At 44.0% G+C, this 16,745-nt stretch overlaps 12 pseudogenes; all 12 read left to right on the top strand.

Annotated features, from left to right (window-relative positions):
- Positions 1-569: 569 nt before the first annotated feature.
- Positions 570-689, top strand: LOC144192877 (5S ribosomal RNA; annotated as a pseudogene).
- Positions 690-745: 56 nt separating this feature from the next.
- On the top strand, positions 746-865 carry LOC144192868 (5S ribosomal RNA; annotated as a pseudogene).
- Positions 866-921: 56 nt separating this feature from the next.
- On the top strand, positions 922-1,041 carry LOC144192878 (5S ribosomal RNA; annotated as a pseudogene).
- A 72-nt stretch (positions 1,042-1,113) lies between these two features.
- LOC144192876 (5S ribosomal RNA) lies at positions 1,114-1,233 on the top strand (annotated as a pseudogene).
- A 233-nt stretch (positions 1,234-1,466) lies between these two features.
- On the top strand, positions 1,467-1,585 carry LOC144192879 (5S ribosomal RNA; annotated as a pseudogene).
- Positions 1,586-1,641: 56 nt separating this feature from the next.
- LOC144192867 (5S ribosomal RNA) lies at positions 1,642-1,761 on the top strand (annotated as a pseudogene).
- A 56-nt stretch (positions 1,762-1,817) lies between these two features.
- LOC144192874 (5S ribosomal RNA) lies at positions 1,818-1,937 on the top strand (annotated as a pseudogene).
- Positions 1,938-2,446: 509 nt separating this feature from the next.
- Positions 2,447-2,566, top strand: LOC144192869 (5S ribosomal RNA; annotated as a pseudogene).
- Positions 2,567-2,622: 56 nt separating this feature from the next.
- Positions 2,623-2,742, top strand: LOC144192875 (5S ribosomal RNA; annotated as a pseudogene).
- A 57-nt stretch (positions 2,743-2,799) lies between these two features.
- Positions 2,800-2,919, top strand: LOC144192873 (5S ribosomal RNA; annotated as a pseudogene).
- A 56-nt stretch (positions 2,920-2,975) lies between these two features.
- LOC144192872 (5S ribosomal RNA) lies at positions 2,976-3,095 on the top strand (annotated as a pseudogene).
- A 232-nt stretch (positions 3,096-3,327) lies between these two features.
- Positions 3,328-3,451, top strand: LOC144192870 (5S ribosomal RNA; annotated as a pseudogene).
- The last annotated feature ends 13,294 nt before the right edge of the window (positions 3,452-16,745 follow it).

The raw sequence follows: 16,745 nt of genomic DNA, 5'->3' as shown, positions 1-16,745 counted from the left end.
GTGTATTAAAATAGACCTCCATGAATGGTGGAAGTGTATTAAAATAGACCTCCATAAATGGGTAAAGTGTATAAAAATGGTCCTCCATAAATGTTGAAAATGTTTTTAAATAGACCTCCTTAAATGGTGAAAATGTATTAAAATAGACCTCCATAAATGGTAAAAGTGTTTAAATAGACCTCCATAAATAGTGAAAATGTATTAAAATAGACCTCCATGATTGATAAAAGTGTATTTAAATGGACCTCCATAAATGGTAAAAATGTATTAAAATAGACCTCCAGAAATCACCAAAATGTATAAAAAGAGACCTCCATAAAACGTGAGTGTATGAAAATAGACTTCCATGGAGAAATAAACCTCCAGAAATGCTTAAAATGTATAAAATAGGACCTCCATAAAACGTGAAAGTGTATAAAAATAGACTTCCATGGAGAAATAGACCTCCAGAAATGCTCAAAATGTATAAAATAGGACCTCCATAAAACGCAAAAGTGTATTTAATTCGACTTCCATGGAAATGGGTCTTTAGGATTTTTCAAAGGGGTGCTTTCCGTGGGTGCGCCACCGCTCACGGCCATACCACCCTGAAAAGGCCCGATCTCATCCGATCTCGCAGGCCAAGCATGGTTCGGGCCTGGTAAGTACCTGTTTGGGAGACCGCTTGGGAATACCAGGTGCTGTGAGCATCATGCCCCGCATCTTTTTCGACATTTCATGGATGTCCAACTGCTGGCGCAATACCGCACACAGCCTTACCACCCTGAAAAGGCCCGATCTCGTCCGATCTCGGAAGCCATGCATGGTTCGGGCCTGGTAAGTACCTGTTTGGGAGACCGCTTGGGAATACCAGGTGCTGTGAGCATCATGCCCCGCATCTTTTTCGACATTTCATGGATGTCCAACTGCTGACGCAATACCGCACACAGCCTTACCACCCTGAAAAGGCCCGATCTCGTCCGATCTCGGAAGCCAAGCATGGTTCGGGCCTGGTTAATACCTGTTTGGGAGACCGCTTGGGAATACCAGGTGCTGTGAGCATCATGACCCAGATCTGATCATATCCCAGATTTTTTCGACATTTCATGGGTGTCCATCTGCAGGTATTGTACTGCTCACGGCCATACCACCCTGAAAAGGCCCGATCTCGTCCGATCTCGGAAGCCAAGCATGATTCGGGCCTGGTTAGTACCTGTTTGGGAGATCGCTTGGGAATACCAGGTGCTGTGAGCATCATGTCCCAGATCTTTTTTTGACATTTCATGGGTGTCCATCTGCTGGCACTATACTGCTCACGGCCATACCATCCTGATAAGGCCCAATCTCGTCTGAGCTCGGAAGCCAAGCATAGTTCGGGCCTGGTAAGTACCTATTTTGGAGACCGCTTGGGAATACCAGGTGCAGTGAGCATCATGCCCCGCATCTTTTTCGACATTTCATGGGTGTCCATCTGCTGGGGAATTACCGCTCACGGCCATACCACCCTGAATAGGCCCGATCACGTCCGAACTCAGAAGCCAAGCATGGTTAGGCCTGGTTAGTACCTGCTCGGGAGACCGCTTGGGAATACTGGGTGCTGTGAGCATCATGCCCCGCATCTTTTTCGACATTTCATGGGTGTCCATCTGCTGCCAATGTACCGCTCACGGCCATACCACCCTGAAAAGGCCCGATCTCGTCCGACCTCGGAAGCCAAGCATAGTTTGGGCCTGGTTAGTACCTGTTTGGGAGACCGCTTGGGAATACCAGGTGCTGTGAGCATCATGCCCCGCATCTTTTTCGACATTTCATGGGTGTCCATCTGCTGGTGCAGTACCGCTCACGGCCATACCACCCTAAAAAGGCCTGATCTCGTTCGATCCTGGAAGTCAAGCATGGTTCGGGCCTGGTTAGTACCTGTTTGGGAGACCGCTTGGGAATACCAGGCACTGTGAGCATCATGTCCCAGATCTTTTTTCGACATTTCATGGGTGTCCATATACTTTCGGCCTTCCAAAGCCTGAAGGACTTCCCTCCTTTACACGTCCGGGCGACATTTCATTGAAGCGATCCTTTCTGACAAACTGCATTCACCTAGTAGTCGAAGGAATTAAAGCAAGAAAATAATGGGCAGCAACCGAGTCGACTACATTAACGAATGGCCGTCCAAAGAGGACCCGCCCTTTTGCCAACACCGGACCCAAATACACGACCCCCATGCCGAAAATTGGAACATCATGCCCCGCATCTTTTTCGACATTTCATGGGTGTCCATCTGCTGGCGCAGTACCGAATGCGGTCATACCCCCCTGAAAAGGCCCGATCTAGTCCGATATCGGAAGCCAAGCATGGTTTGGGCCTGGTTAGTACCTGTTTGGGAGACTGCTTGGGAATACCAGGTGCTGTGAGCATCATGCCCCGCATCTTTTTCGACATTTCATGGGTGTCCATCTGCTGGTGCAGCACCGCTCACGGCTATACCACCATGAAAAGGCCCGATCTCGTCCGATCTTAGAAGCCAAGCATGGTTCGGGCCTGCTTAGTACCTGTTTGGGAGTCCACATGGGAATACCAGGTGCTGTTAGCATCATGTCCCAGATCTTTTTTCGACATTTCATGGTGTCCATCTCCTGGCACAATACCGCTCACGGACATACCACCCTGAAAAGGCCCGATCTCGTCCGATATCGGAAGCCAAGCATGGTTTGGACCTGGTTAGTACCTGCTTGGGAGACTGCTTGGGAATACCAGGTGCTGTTAGTGTCATGTCCCAGATCTTTTTTCGACATTTCATGGAAGTCCATCTGCTGACATTGTACAGCTCACGGCCATACCACCCTGAAAAGGCCCGATCTCGTCCGGTATCGGAAGCCAAGCATGGTTTGGACCTGGTTAGTACCTGCTTGGGAGACTGCTTGGGAATACCAGGTGCTGTTAGTGTCATGCCCCGCATCTTTTTCGACATTTAATGGGTGTCCATCTAATGGAGCATTACCGCTCACGGCCATACCACCCTGAAAAGGCCCGATCTCGTCCGATCTCGGAAGCCAAACGTTGTTCGGGCCTGGTTAGTACCTGTTTGGGAGACCGCTTGGGAATACCAGGTGAGGTGATCATCATACCCCGCATCTTTTTCGACATTTGATGGGTGTCCATCTGCTGGTGCATTGTGGCTCACGGCCATACTACCCGAAAAGGCCTTATCTCGTCCGATATCGGAAGTCAAGCATGGTTCGGGCCTGGTTAGTACCTGTTTGGGAGACCGCTTGGGAATACCAAGTGCTGTGAGCATCATGTCCCAGATCTTTTTTCGACGTTTCATGGGTGTCCATCTGCTGGTGCAGTACCGCACGCGGTCATACCACCCTGAAAAGGCCCGATCTCGTCCGATCTCAGAAGCCAAGCATGGTTCGGGCGGGCCTGGTTAGTACCTGTTTGGGAGACCACTTGGGAATACCAGGTGCTGTGAGCATCATGTCCCAGATCTTTTTTCGACATTTCATGGGGGTCCACCTGCTGGTGCAGTATCGTTCACGGCCATACCACCCCGAAAAGGCCTGATTTCGTCCGATCTTGGAAGTCAAGCATGGTTCGGGCCTGGTTAGTTTCTGTTTGGGAGACCGCTTGCGAATACCAGGTTCTGTGAGCATCATGCTCCGGATCTTTTTCGACATTTCATGGGTGTCCATCTCCTTTCGGCCTTCTAAAGCCTAAATAACTTCCTTCCTGGTTGGGAGACCGCTCGGGAATAACCCCAACCCATAACAATAACCTTAACCCAAACCATAACCCCAACCATAACCATAACCCCAACAATAACCATAACCCCAACCATAACCATAACCCCAACCATAACCATAACCCCAACCATTACCATAACCCCTAACCCCTGACAATAACCCTAACCCAAACCCCTAGCAATAACCCTAACCCAAACCATAACCCGAAGCATAACCCCAACCATAACCCAAACCGTAACCCAAACCGTAACCCAAACCGTAACCCAAACCGTAACCCAAACCGTAACCCAAACCGTAACCCAAACCGTAACCCAAACCGGAACCCAAACCGTAACCCAAACCGTAACCGAAACCGTAGCCCAAACCGTAACCCAAACCGTAACCCAAACCGTAACCCAAACCGTAAACCAAACCGTAACCCAAACCGTAACCCAAACCGTAACCCAAACCGTAACCCAAACCGTAACCCAAACCGTAACCCAAAGCGTAACCCAAAGCGTAACCCAAAGCATAACCCAAACCATAACCCAAACCATAACCCAAACCATAACCCAAACCAAAACCCAAACCATAACCCAAACCATAACCCAAACCATAACCCAAACCATAACCCAAACCATAACCCAAACCATAACCCAAACCATAACCCAAACCATAACCCAAACCATAACCCAAACCATAACCCAAACCATAACCCAAACCATAACCCAAACCATAACCCAAACCATAACCCAAACCATAACCCAAACCATAACCCAAACCATAACCCAAACCATAACCCAAACCATAACCCAAACCGTAACCCAAACCATAACCCAAACCATAACCCAAACCATAATCCAAACCATAACCCCTAACCCCTAACAATAACCCTAACCCAAACCCTAACCCAAACCCTAACCCCAACCCCTAACAATAACCCTAACCACAACCATAACCCCAACCATAACCATAACCCAAACCATAACCCAAACCATAACCCAAACCATAACCCAAACCATAACCCAAACCATAACCCAAACCATAACCCAAACCATAACCCAAACCATAACCCAAACCATAACCCAAACCATAACCCAAACCATAACCCAAACCATAACCCAAACCATAACCCAAACCATAACCCAAACCATAACCCAAACCATAACCCAAACCATAACCCAAACCATAACCCAAACCATAACCCAAACCATTATCCAAACCATAACCCCAACCCCTAACAATAACCTTAACCCAAACCATAACCCCAACCATAACCATAACCCAAACCACAACCCCTAACATTAACCCTAACCATAACCTTAACCCCAACCATAACCATAACTATAACCAAAACCCAAACCATAACCCCTAACCCCCTAAAAATAACCCTAACCCAAACATACCCCCAACCGCTAACAATAACCCTAACCCAAAGCATGCCCCCTAACCCCTAACAATAACCCTAACCCAACCATAACCCCAACCATAACCCCAACCATAACCCCAACCATAACCATAACCCAAACCATAACCCCAACCATAACCATAACCCAAACCACAACCCCTAACCCCTAACAATAACTGATAGGTCTGAAAATACAACTTCAGGAGCAGGTTAAGAACGAGTGAGATCAATTTAAATAAGAAATAGGTTTATTACCGGACTGCAGGATGGTTGGAGAATGCTCCGACAGCTGTGAACCTCTCACAGCCTGCCTTCCTCGCGATTCTCTCTGAATGAACAGAGCTCAGTCTTTTTATAGGAACTATAGGGTAATATTTCTAAGACAGTGATGTAGGACAGAGCTTATGTAAACAAAACTTTGGGCTAATATGGTTAGACATTAGCAGGTTTAAGTTGTATGCAAACATGATATTTTTATAGCACACACAAACTGCCGCAGCCTATCTTATATTGCGCGTTTCGAACAAACAGTTCCAAAGTGAGTTGGCCATATTCCACAATACGTACAAACAATTGCAAGGCCAGCTAGTTAGCTATCTTACAATTCGTAGTGCGAACAAACAATTGCAAGGCCAGCTAGTTGGCTTTTCCTCGTTCCACTGTCCTAACAAACAATTGTAAAACCAGTTTGGCCACATTGGCTGGACATGAACAAACAATTATTAAACCAGTTGGCAGGTCTACCCCAATAATAACCCTATCCCAAACCATAACCCCAACCCCTAACAATAACCCTAACCCAAACCATAACCCCAACCATAAGCATAACCCAAACCATAACCCCTAACAATAACCCTAACCCAAACCATAACCCCAACCATAACCATAACCCCATCCATAAGCATAACCCAAACCATAACCCCTAACAATAACCCTAACCCAAACCATAACCCCAACCCCTAACAACAACCATAACCCAAACCATAACCCCAACCATAACCATAACCCAAACCATAAACCCTAACCCCGAACAATAACCTAACCCATACCATAACATAACCAAAACCATAACCCCTTACAATAACCCTAATCCAAACCATAATCCAATCCATAACCACAACCCCAACCATAACATAACCCAAACCATAAACCCCAACCCCTAACATTAACCATACCCCAAACCATAACCCCTAACCCTTAACAATAACCCTAACATAAACCATAAACCATAACCCCAACCCCTAACAATAACCCTAACCCTAACCCTAACCCTAACCCAAACCCTAACCTCAACCATAACCATAAACCCAACCAGAACCCCTAACCCCTAAAAATAACCCTAACCCAAATCATAACCCCTACCCCTAACAATAACCCTAAACCAAACCATAACCCCAACCATAACCATAACACCAACCATAACCATAACCCCAACCATAACCATAACCCCAACCATAACCCCTAACAATAACCCTAACCCAACCCATAACCCCAACCATAACAATAACCCAAACCATAACCATAAGCAAAACCATAACACCTAACAATAGCCCTAACCAAAACCATAACCCCAACCCCTAACAATAACCCTAACCCAAACCATAACCATAACCCCAACCATAACCATAACCCAAACCATAACCCCAACCATAACCATAACCCAAACCATAACCCCTAACATTAACCCTAACCCAAACCATTAACCCAACCCCTAACAATAACCCTAACCCAAACCGTAACCCCAACCATAACCATAACCCAAACCATAACCCCAAACTCCTAACAATAACCCTAACCCAAACCATAACCCCTCACTCCTAACAATAACCTTAACCCAAACCATAACCCCAACCATAACCCCAACCATAATCCCAACCATAACCCAAACCATAACCCCAACCATAACCCCAACCATAACCCCAACCATAACCCCAACCATAACCCCAACCATAACCCCAACCATAACCCCAACCATAACCCAACCCATAACCCCAACCATAACAATAACCTAAACCATAACCCCTAACAATAACCCTAACCCAAACTATAAACCCAACTCCTAACAATAACCCTAACCCAAACCAAAACCCCAACCCCTAACAATAACCCTAACCCAAACCATAACCCCTAACCCCTAATAATAACCCTAACCATAACCATTACCCCAACCCCTATCAATAACCCTAACCCAACCCATAATCCCAACCATAACAATAACCTAAACCATAACCCCTAACAATAACCCTAACCCAAACTATAACCCCAACCCCTAACAATAACCCTAACCATAACCATAACCCCAACCCCTATCAATAACCCTAACCCAAACCATAACCATAACCCCAACCATAACCATAAACATAACCCAAACTATAACCCCTAACCCCTAACAAAAACCATAACCATAACCATAACCCCTAACAATAACCCTAACCCAAACCATAACCCGAACCATAAACATAACCCAAACCATAACCCCTAACAATAACCCTAACCCAAACCATAACCCCAACCATAACCATATTCCCAACCATAACCATAACCCCAACCACAACCCAAACCATAACCCAAACCATAACCCAAACCATAACCCAAACCATAACCCAAACCATAACCCAAACCATAACCCAAACCATAACCCAAACCATAACCCAAACCATAACCCAAACCATAACCCAAACCATAACCCAAACCATAACCCAAACCATAACCAAAACCATCACCCAAACCATCACCCAAACCATAACCCCTAACCCCTAACAATAACCCTAACCCAAACCATAACCCTTAACCCTTAACAATAACCCTAACATAAACCATAAACCATAACCCCAACCCATAACAATAACCCTAACCCTAACCCTAACCCTAACCCAAACCATAACCATAACCCTAACCCTAACCCCAACCATAGCCATAAACCCAACCATAACCCTTAACCCCTAACAATAACCCTAACCCAAACCATAAGCCCTACCCCTAACAAAAACCCTAAACCATAACCATAACCCCAACCATAACCATAACCCCAACCATAACCCCAACCCCTAACAATAAACCCAACCCAAACCATAACCATAACCCCAACCATAACCATAACCCCAACCATAACCATAACCCAAACCATAACCCAAACCATAACCCAAACCATAACCCAAACCATAACCCAAACCATAACCCAAACCATAACCCAAACCGTTACCCAAACCATAACCCCAACCATAACCATAACCCAAACCATAACCCCTAACATTAACCCTAACCCAAACCAAAAGCCCAACCCCTAACAATAACCCTAACCCAAATATTAACCCCAACCATAACCATAACCCAAACCATAACCCCAAACTCCCAACAATAACCCTAACCCAAACCATAACCCCTAACTCCTAAAAATAACCTTAACCCAAACCATAACCCCTAACTCCTAAAAATAACCTTAACCCAAACCATAACCTCAACCATAACCCCAACCATAACATAACCCAAACCATAAACCCCAACCCCTAACATTAACCATACCCCAAACCATAACCCCTAACCCTTAACAATAACCCTAACATAAACCATAAACCATAACCCCAACCCCTAACAATAACCCTAACCCTAACCCTAACCCTAACCCAAACCCTAACCTCAACCATAACCATAAACCCAACCAGAACCCCTAACCCCTAAAAATAACCCTAACCCAAATCATAACCCCTACCCCTAACAATAACCCTAAACCAAACCATAACCCCAACCATAACCATAACACCAACCATAACCATAACCCCAACCATAACCATAACCCCAACCATAACCCCTAACAATAACCCTAACCCAACCCATAACCCCAACCATAACAATAACCCAAACCATAACCATAAGCAAAACCATAACACCTAACAATAGCCCTAACCAAAACCATAACCCCAACCCCTAACAATAACCCTAACCTAAACCATAACCATAACCCCAACCATAACCATAACCCAAACCATAACCCCAACCATAACCATAACCCAAACCATAACCCCTAACATTAACCCTAACCCAAACCATTAACCCAACCCCTAACAATAACCCTAACCCAAACCGTAACCCCAACCATAACCATAACCCAAACCATAACCCCAAACTCCTAACAATAACCCTAACCCAAACCATAACCCCTAACTCCTAACAATAACCTTAACCCAAACCATAACCCCAACCATAACCCCAACCATAATCCCAACCATAACCCAAACCATAACCCCAACCATAACCCCAACCATAACCCCAACCATAACCCCAACCATAACCCCAACCATAACCCCAACCATAACCCAACCCATAACCCCAACCATAACAATAACCTAAACCATAACCCCTAACAATAACCCTAACCCAAACTATAAACCCAACTCCTAACAATAACCCTAACCCAAACCAAAACCCCAACCCCTAACAATAACCCTAACCCAAACCATAACCCCTAACCCCTAATAATAACCCTAACCATAACCATTACCCCAACCCCTATCAATAACCCTAACCCAACCCATAATCCCAACCATAACAATAACCTAAACCATAACCCCTAACAATAACCCTAACCCAAACTATAACCCCAACCCCTAACAATAACCCTAACCATAACCATAACCCCAACCCCTATCAATAACCCTAACCCAAACCATAACCATAACCCCAACCATAACCATAAACATAACCCAAACTATAACCCCTAACCCCTAACAAAAACCATAACCATAACCATAACCCCTAACAATAACCCTAACCCAAACCATAACCCGAACCATAAACATAACCCAAACCATAACCCCTAACAATAACCCTAACCCAAACCATAACCCCAACCATAACCATATTCCCAACCATAACCATAACCCCAACCACAACCCAAACCATAACCCAAACCATAACCCAAACCATAACCCAAACCATAACCCAAACCATAACCCAAACCATAACCCAAACCATAACCCAAACCATAACCCAAACCATAACCCAAACCATAACCCAAACCATAACCCAAACCATAACCCAAACCATAACCCAAACCATAACCAAAACCATCACCCAAACCATCACCCAAACCATAACCCCTAACCCCTAACAATAACCCTAACCCAAACCATAACCCTTAACCCTTAACAATAACCCTAACATAAACCATAAACCATAACCCCAACCCATAACAATAACCCTAACCCTAACCCAAACCATAACCATAACCCTAACCCTAACCCCAACCATAGCCATAAACCCAACCATAACCCTTAACCCCTAACAATAACCCTAACCCAAACCATAAGCCCTACCCCTAACAAAAACCCTAAACCATAACCATAACCCCAACCATAACCATAACCCCAACCATAACCCCAACCCCTAACAATAAACCCAACCCAAACCATAACCATAACCCCAACCATAACCATAACCCCAACCATAACCATAACCCAAACCATAACCCAAACCATAACCCAAACCATAACCCAAACCATAACCCAAACCATAACCCAAACCGTTACCCAAACCATAACCCCAACCATAACCATAACCCAAACCATAACCCCTAACATTAACCCTAACCCAAACCAAAAGCCCAACCCCTAACAATAACCCTAACCCAAATATTAACCCCAACCATAACCATAACCCAAACCATAACCCCAAACTCCCAACAATAACCCTAACCCAAACCATAACCCCTAACTCCTAAAAATAACCTTAACCCAAACCATAACCCCTAACTCCTAAAAATAACCTTAACCCAAACCATAACCTCAACCATAACCCCAACCATAACCATAACGCAAACCATAACCAAAACCATAACCATAACCAAAACCATAACCATAACCATAACCCAAACCATAACCCCTAACCCCTAACAATATCCCTAACCCAAACCATAACCCAAAGCCCTAAAAATAACCAAAACCATAACCCCAACCATAACCATAACCCAAACCATAACCCCAACCCCTAACAATAACCCTAAACCAACCCATAACCCCAACCATAACAATAACCTAAACAATAATCCCTAACAATAACCCTAACACAAACTATAACCCTAACACCTAACAATGACCCTAACCCAAACCAAAACCCCAACCCCTAACAATAACCATTACCCAAACCATAACCCAAACCATAACCCAAACCATAACCCAAACCATAACCCAAACCATAACCCAAACCATAACCAAACCATAACCCAAACCATAACCCAAACCATAACCCAAACCATAACCCAAACCATGACCCAAACCATAACCCAAACCATAACCCAAACCATAACCCAAACCATAACCCAAACCATAACCCAAACCATAACCCAAACCATAACCCCTAACCCCTAACAATAACCATAACCATACCCATAACCCCAACCCCTATCAATAACCCTAACCCAAACCATAACCATAACCCCAACCATAACCATAACCATAACCCAAACCATAACCCCTTACAATAACCCTAATCCAAACCATAATCCAATCCATAACCACAACCCCAACCATAACATAACCCAAACCATAACCCCCAACCCTTAACATTAACCATATCCCAAACCATAACCCCTAACCCTTAACAATAACCCTAACATAAATCATAAACCATAACCGCAACCCCTAACAATAACCCTAAACCTAACCTTAACCCTAACCCTAAACCAAACCCTAACCCCAACCATAACCATAAACCCAACCAGAACCCCTAACCCCTAAAAATAACCCTAACCCAAATCATAACCCCTACCCCTAACAATAACCCTAAACCAAACCATAACCCCAACCATAACCATAAACCCAACCAGAACCCCTAACCCCTAAAAATAACCCTAACCCAAATCATAACCCCTACCCCTAACAATAACCCTAAACCAAACCATAACCCCAACCATACCCATAACCCCATTCATAACCATAACCCCAACCATAACCATAACCCCAACCATAACCATAATCCCAACCATAACCATAACCCCAACCATAACCCCTAACAATAACCCTAACCCAACCCATAGCCCCAACCATAACAATAACCCAAACCTTAACCATAAGCAAAACCATAACACCTAACAATAGCCCTAACCCAAACCATAACCCCAACCCCTAACAATAACCCTAACCCAAACCATAACCATAACCCCAACCATAACCATAACCCAAACCATAACCCAAACCATAACCCAAACCATAACCCAAACCATAACCCAAACCATAACCCAAACCATAACCAAAACCATAACCAAAACCATCACCCAAACCATCACCCAAACCATCACCCAAACCATCACCCAAACCATCACCCAAACCATCACCCAAACCATCACCCAAACCATCACCCAAACCATAACCCCTAACCCCTAACAATAACCCTAACCCAAACCAAAACCCCTAACCCTTAACAATAACCCTAACATAAACCATAAACCATAACCCCAACCCATAACAATAACCCTAACCCTAACCCAAACCCAAACCCAAACCCTAACCCCAACCCCAACCATAGCCATAAACCCAACCATAACCCTTAACCCCTAACAATAACCCTAACCCAAACCATAAGCCCTACCCCTAACAATAACCCTAAACCATAACCATAACCCCAACCAAAACCATAACCCCAACCATAACCATAACCCCAACCATAACCATAACCCCAACCATAACCCCAACCCCTAACAATAAACCCAACCCAAACCATAACCATAACCCCAACCATAACCATAACCCAAACCATAACCCAAACCATAACCCAAACCATAACCCAAACCATAACCCAAACCATAACCCAAACCATAACCCAAACCATAACCCCAACCATAACCATAACCCAAACCATAACCCCTAACAATAACCCTAACCCAAATATTAACCCCAACCATAACCATAACCCAAACCATAAACCCAAACTCCCAACAATAACCCTAACCCAAACCATAACCCCTAACTCCTAAAAATAACCTTAACCCAAACCATAACCCCTAACTCCTAAAAATAACCTTAACCCAAACCATAACCTCAACCATAACCCCAACCATAACCATAACCCAAACCATAACCAAAACCATAACCCCTAACAATAACCCTAACCCAAACCATAACCCTAACCCCTAACAATAACCCTAACCCAAACCATAACCCCAACCATAACCATAACCCAAACCATAACCCCTAACCCCTAACAATATCCCTAACCCAAACCATAACCCAAAGCCCTAAAAATAACCAAAACCGTAACCCCAACCATAACCATAACACAAACCATAACCCCAACCCCTAACAATAACCCTAACCCAACCCATAACCCCAACCATAACAATAACCTAAACCATAACCCCTAACAATAACCCTAACCCAAACCAAAACCCCAACCCCTAACAATAACCCTAACCCAAACCATAAACCAAACCATAACCCAAACCATAACCCAAACCATAACCCAAACCATAACCCAAACCATAACCAAAACCATAACCCAAACCATAACCGAAACCATAACCCATACCATAACCCAAAACATAACCTAAACCATAACCCAAACCATAACCCAAACCATAACCCAAACCATAACCCAAACCATAACCCCTAACCCCCAACAATAACCCTAACCATAACCATAACCCCAACCCCTATCAATAACCCTAACCCAAACCATAACCTTAACCCCAACCATAACCATAACCCAAACCATAACCCCTAACCCCTAACAAAAACCCTAACCATAACCATAACCCCTAACAATAACCCTTACCCAAACCATAACCCGAACCATTACCCGAACCTTAACCATATCCCAAACCATAACCCCTAACCCCTAACAAAAACCCTAACCATAACCCCTAACAATAACCCTTACCCAAACCATAACCCGAACCTTAACCATAACCCAAACCATAACCCCTAACCCCTAACAATAACCCTAACCCAAACCATAACCCCAACCATAACCATATTCCCAACCATAACCCCAACCACAACCCAAACCATAACCCAAACCATAACCCAAACCATAACCCAAACCATAACCCAAACCATAACCAAAACCATAACCCAAACCATAACCCAAACCATAACCCAAACCATAACCCAAACCATAACCCAAACCATAACCCAAACCATAACCCAAACCATAACCCAAACCATAACCCAAACCATAACCCAAACCATAACCCCAAACCATAACCCAAACCATAACCCAAACCATAACCCAAACCATAACCCAAACCATAACCCAAACCATAACCCAAACCATAACCCAAACCATAACCCAAACCATAACCCAAACCATAACCCAAACCATAACCCAAACCATAATCCAAACCATAACCAAAACCATAACCCCTAACAATAACCCTAACCCAAACTATAACCCTAACCCCTAACAATAACCCTAACCCAAACCATAACCCCAACCATAACCCTAACCCAAACCATAACCCCAACCATAACCATAACCCAAACCATAACCCCTAACCCCTAACAATATCCCTAACCCAAACCATAACCCAAACCCCTAAAAATAACCAAAACCATAACCCCAACCATAACCCAAACCATAACCCCAACCCCTAACAAAAACCCTACCCAACCCATAACCCCAACCATAACAATAACCTAAACCATAACCCCTAACAATAACCCTAATCCAAACTATAACCCTAACACCTAACAATAACCCTAACCCAAACCAAAACCCCAACCCCTAACAATAACCCTAACCCAAACCATAACCCAAACCATAACCCAAACCATAACCCAAACCATAACCCAAACCATAACCAAAACCATAACCCAAACCATAACCAAAACCATAACCCAAACAGTAACCGAAACCATAACCCATACCATAACCCAAAACATAACCTAAACCATAACCCAAACCATAACCCAAACCATAACCCAAACCATAACCCAAACCATAACCCAAACCATAACCCAAACCATAACCCAAACCATAACCCCTAACCCCTAACAATAACCCTAACCATAACCATAACCCCAACCCCTATCAATAACCCTAACCCAAACCATAACCATAACCCCAATCATAACCATAACCCAAACCATAACCCCTAACCCCTAACAAAAACCGTAACCATAACCATAACCCCTAACAATAACCCTTACCCAAACCATAACCCGAACCATTACCCGAACCTTAACCATAACCCAAACCATAACCCCTAACCCCTAACAATAACCCTAACCCAAACCATAACCCCAACCATAACCATATTCCCAACCATAACCCCAACCACAACCCAAACCATAACCCAAACCATAACCCAAACCATAACCCAAACCCTAACCAAAACCATAACCCCAACCATAACCATAACCCAAACCATAACCCCTAACCCCTAACAATATCCCTAACCCAAACATAACCCCAACCCCTAAAAATAACCCTAACCAATACCATAACCCCAACCATAACCATAACCCCAACCCCTAACAATAACCCTAACCCAACCCATAACCCCAACCATAACAATAACCTAAACCATAACCCCTAACAATAACCCTAACCCAAACTATAACCCCAACCCCTAACAATAACCCTAACCCAAACCAAAACCCCAACCCCTAACAATAACCCTAACCCAAACCATAACCCGAACCATAAACATAACCCAAACCATAACCCCTAACAATAACCCTAACCCAAACCATAACCCCAACCATAACCAGATTCCCAACCATAACCAGATTCCCAACCATAACCATAACCCCAACCACAACCCAAAACATAACCCAAACCATAACCATAACGCAAACCATAACCAAAACCATAACCCAAACCATAACCCAAACCATAACCCAAACCATAACCCAAACCATAACCCAAACCATAACCCAAACCATAACCCAAACCATAACCCAAACCATAACCCAAACCATAACCCAAACCATAACCATAACCATAACCATAACCATAACCCAAACCATAACCATAACCATAACCCAAACCATAACCCCAACCATAACCATAACCCAAACCATAACCCCTAACCCCTAACAATTACCCTAACCCAAACCATAACCCCAACCATAACCATATTCCCAACCATAACCATAACCCCAACCATAACCATAACCATAACCCTAACCATAACCATAACCATAACCATAACCCAAACCATAACCCCTAACAATAACCCTAACCCAACCCATAACCCCAACCATAACCATAACCAGAACCATAACCATAACCTAAACCATAAACATAACTCAAACCATAACCCAAACCATAAACATAACTCAAACCATAACCCAAACCATAACCCCTAACAAATATCCCTAACCCAAACCATAACCCCAACCCCTAACAATAACCCTAACCAAAACCATAAACCCAACCATAACCATAACCCAAACCATAACCCCAACCCCTAACAACAACGCTAACCCAAACCATAACCCCAACTATAACCATAACCCAAAACATAACCACAACCATAACCAAAACCCCAACCATAACCATAACCCAAACCATAACCCCTAGCCCCTAACAATAACCCTAACCCAACCCATAACCCCAACCATAACCATAACCCAAACCATAACCATAACCCAAACCATAACCCCTAACAATAACCCTAACCCAAACCATAACCATAACCCTAA

This window comes from Stigmatopora nigra, unplaced genomic scaffold (genome assembly GCF_051989575.1).
Source record: "Stigmatopora nigra isolate UIUO_SnigA unplaced genomic scaffold, RoL_Snig_1.1 HiC_scaffold_27, whole genome shotgun sequence".
NCBI lineage: Eukaryota > Metazoa > Chordata > Actinopteri > Syngnathiformes > Syngnathidae > Stigmatopora > Stigmatopora nigra.
This window is presented reverse-complemented; position numbering and strand designations above follow the sequence as displayed.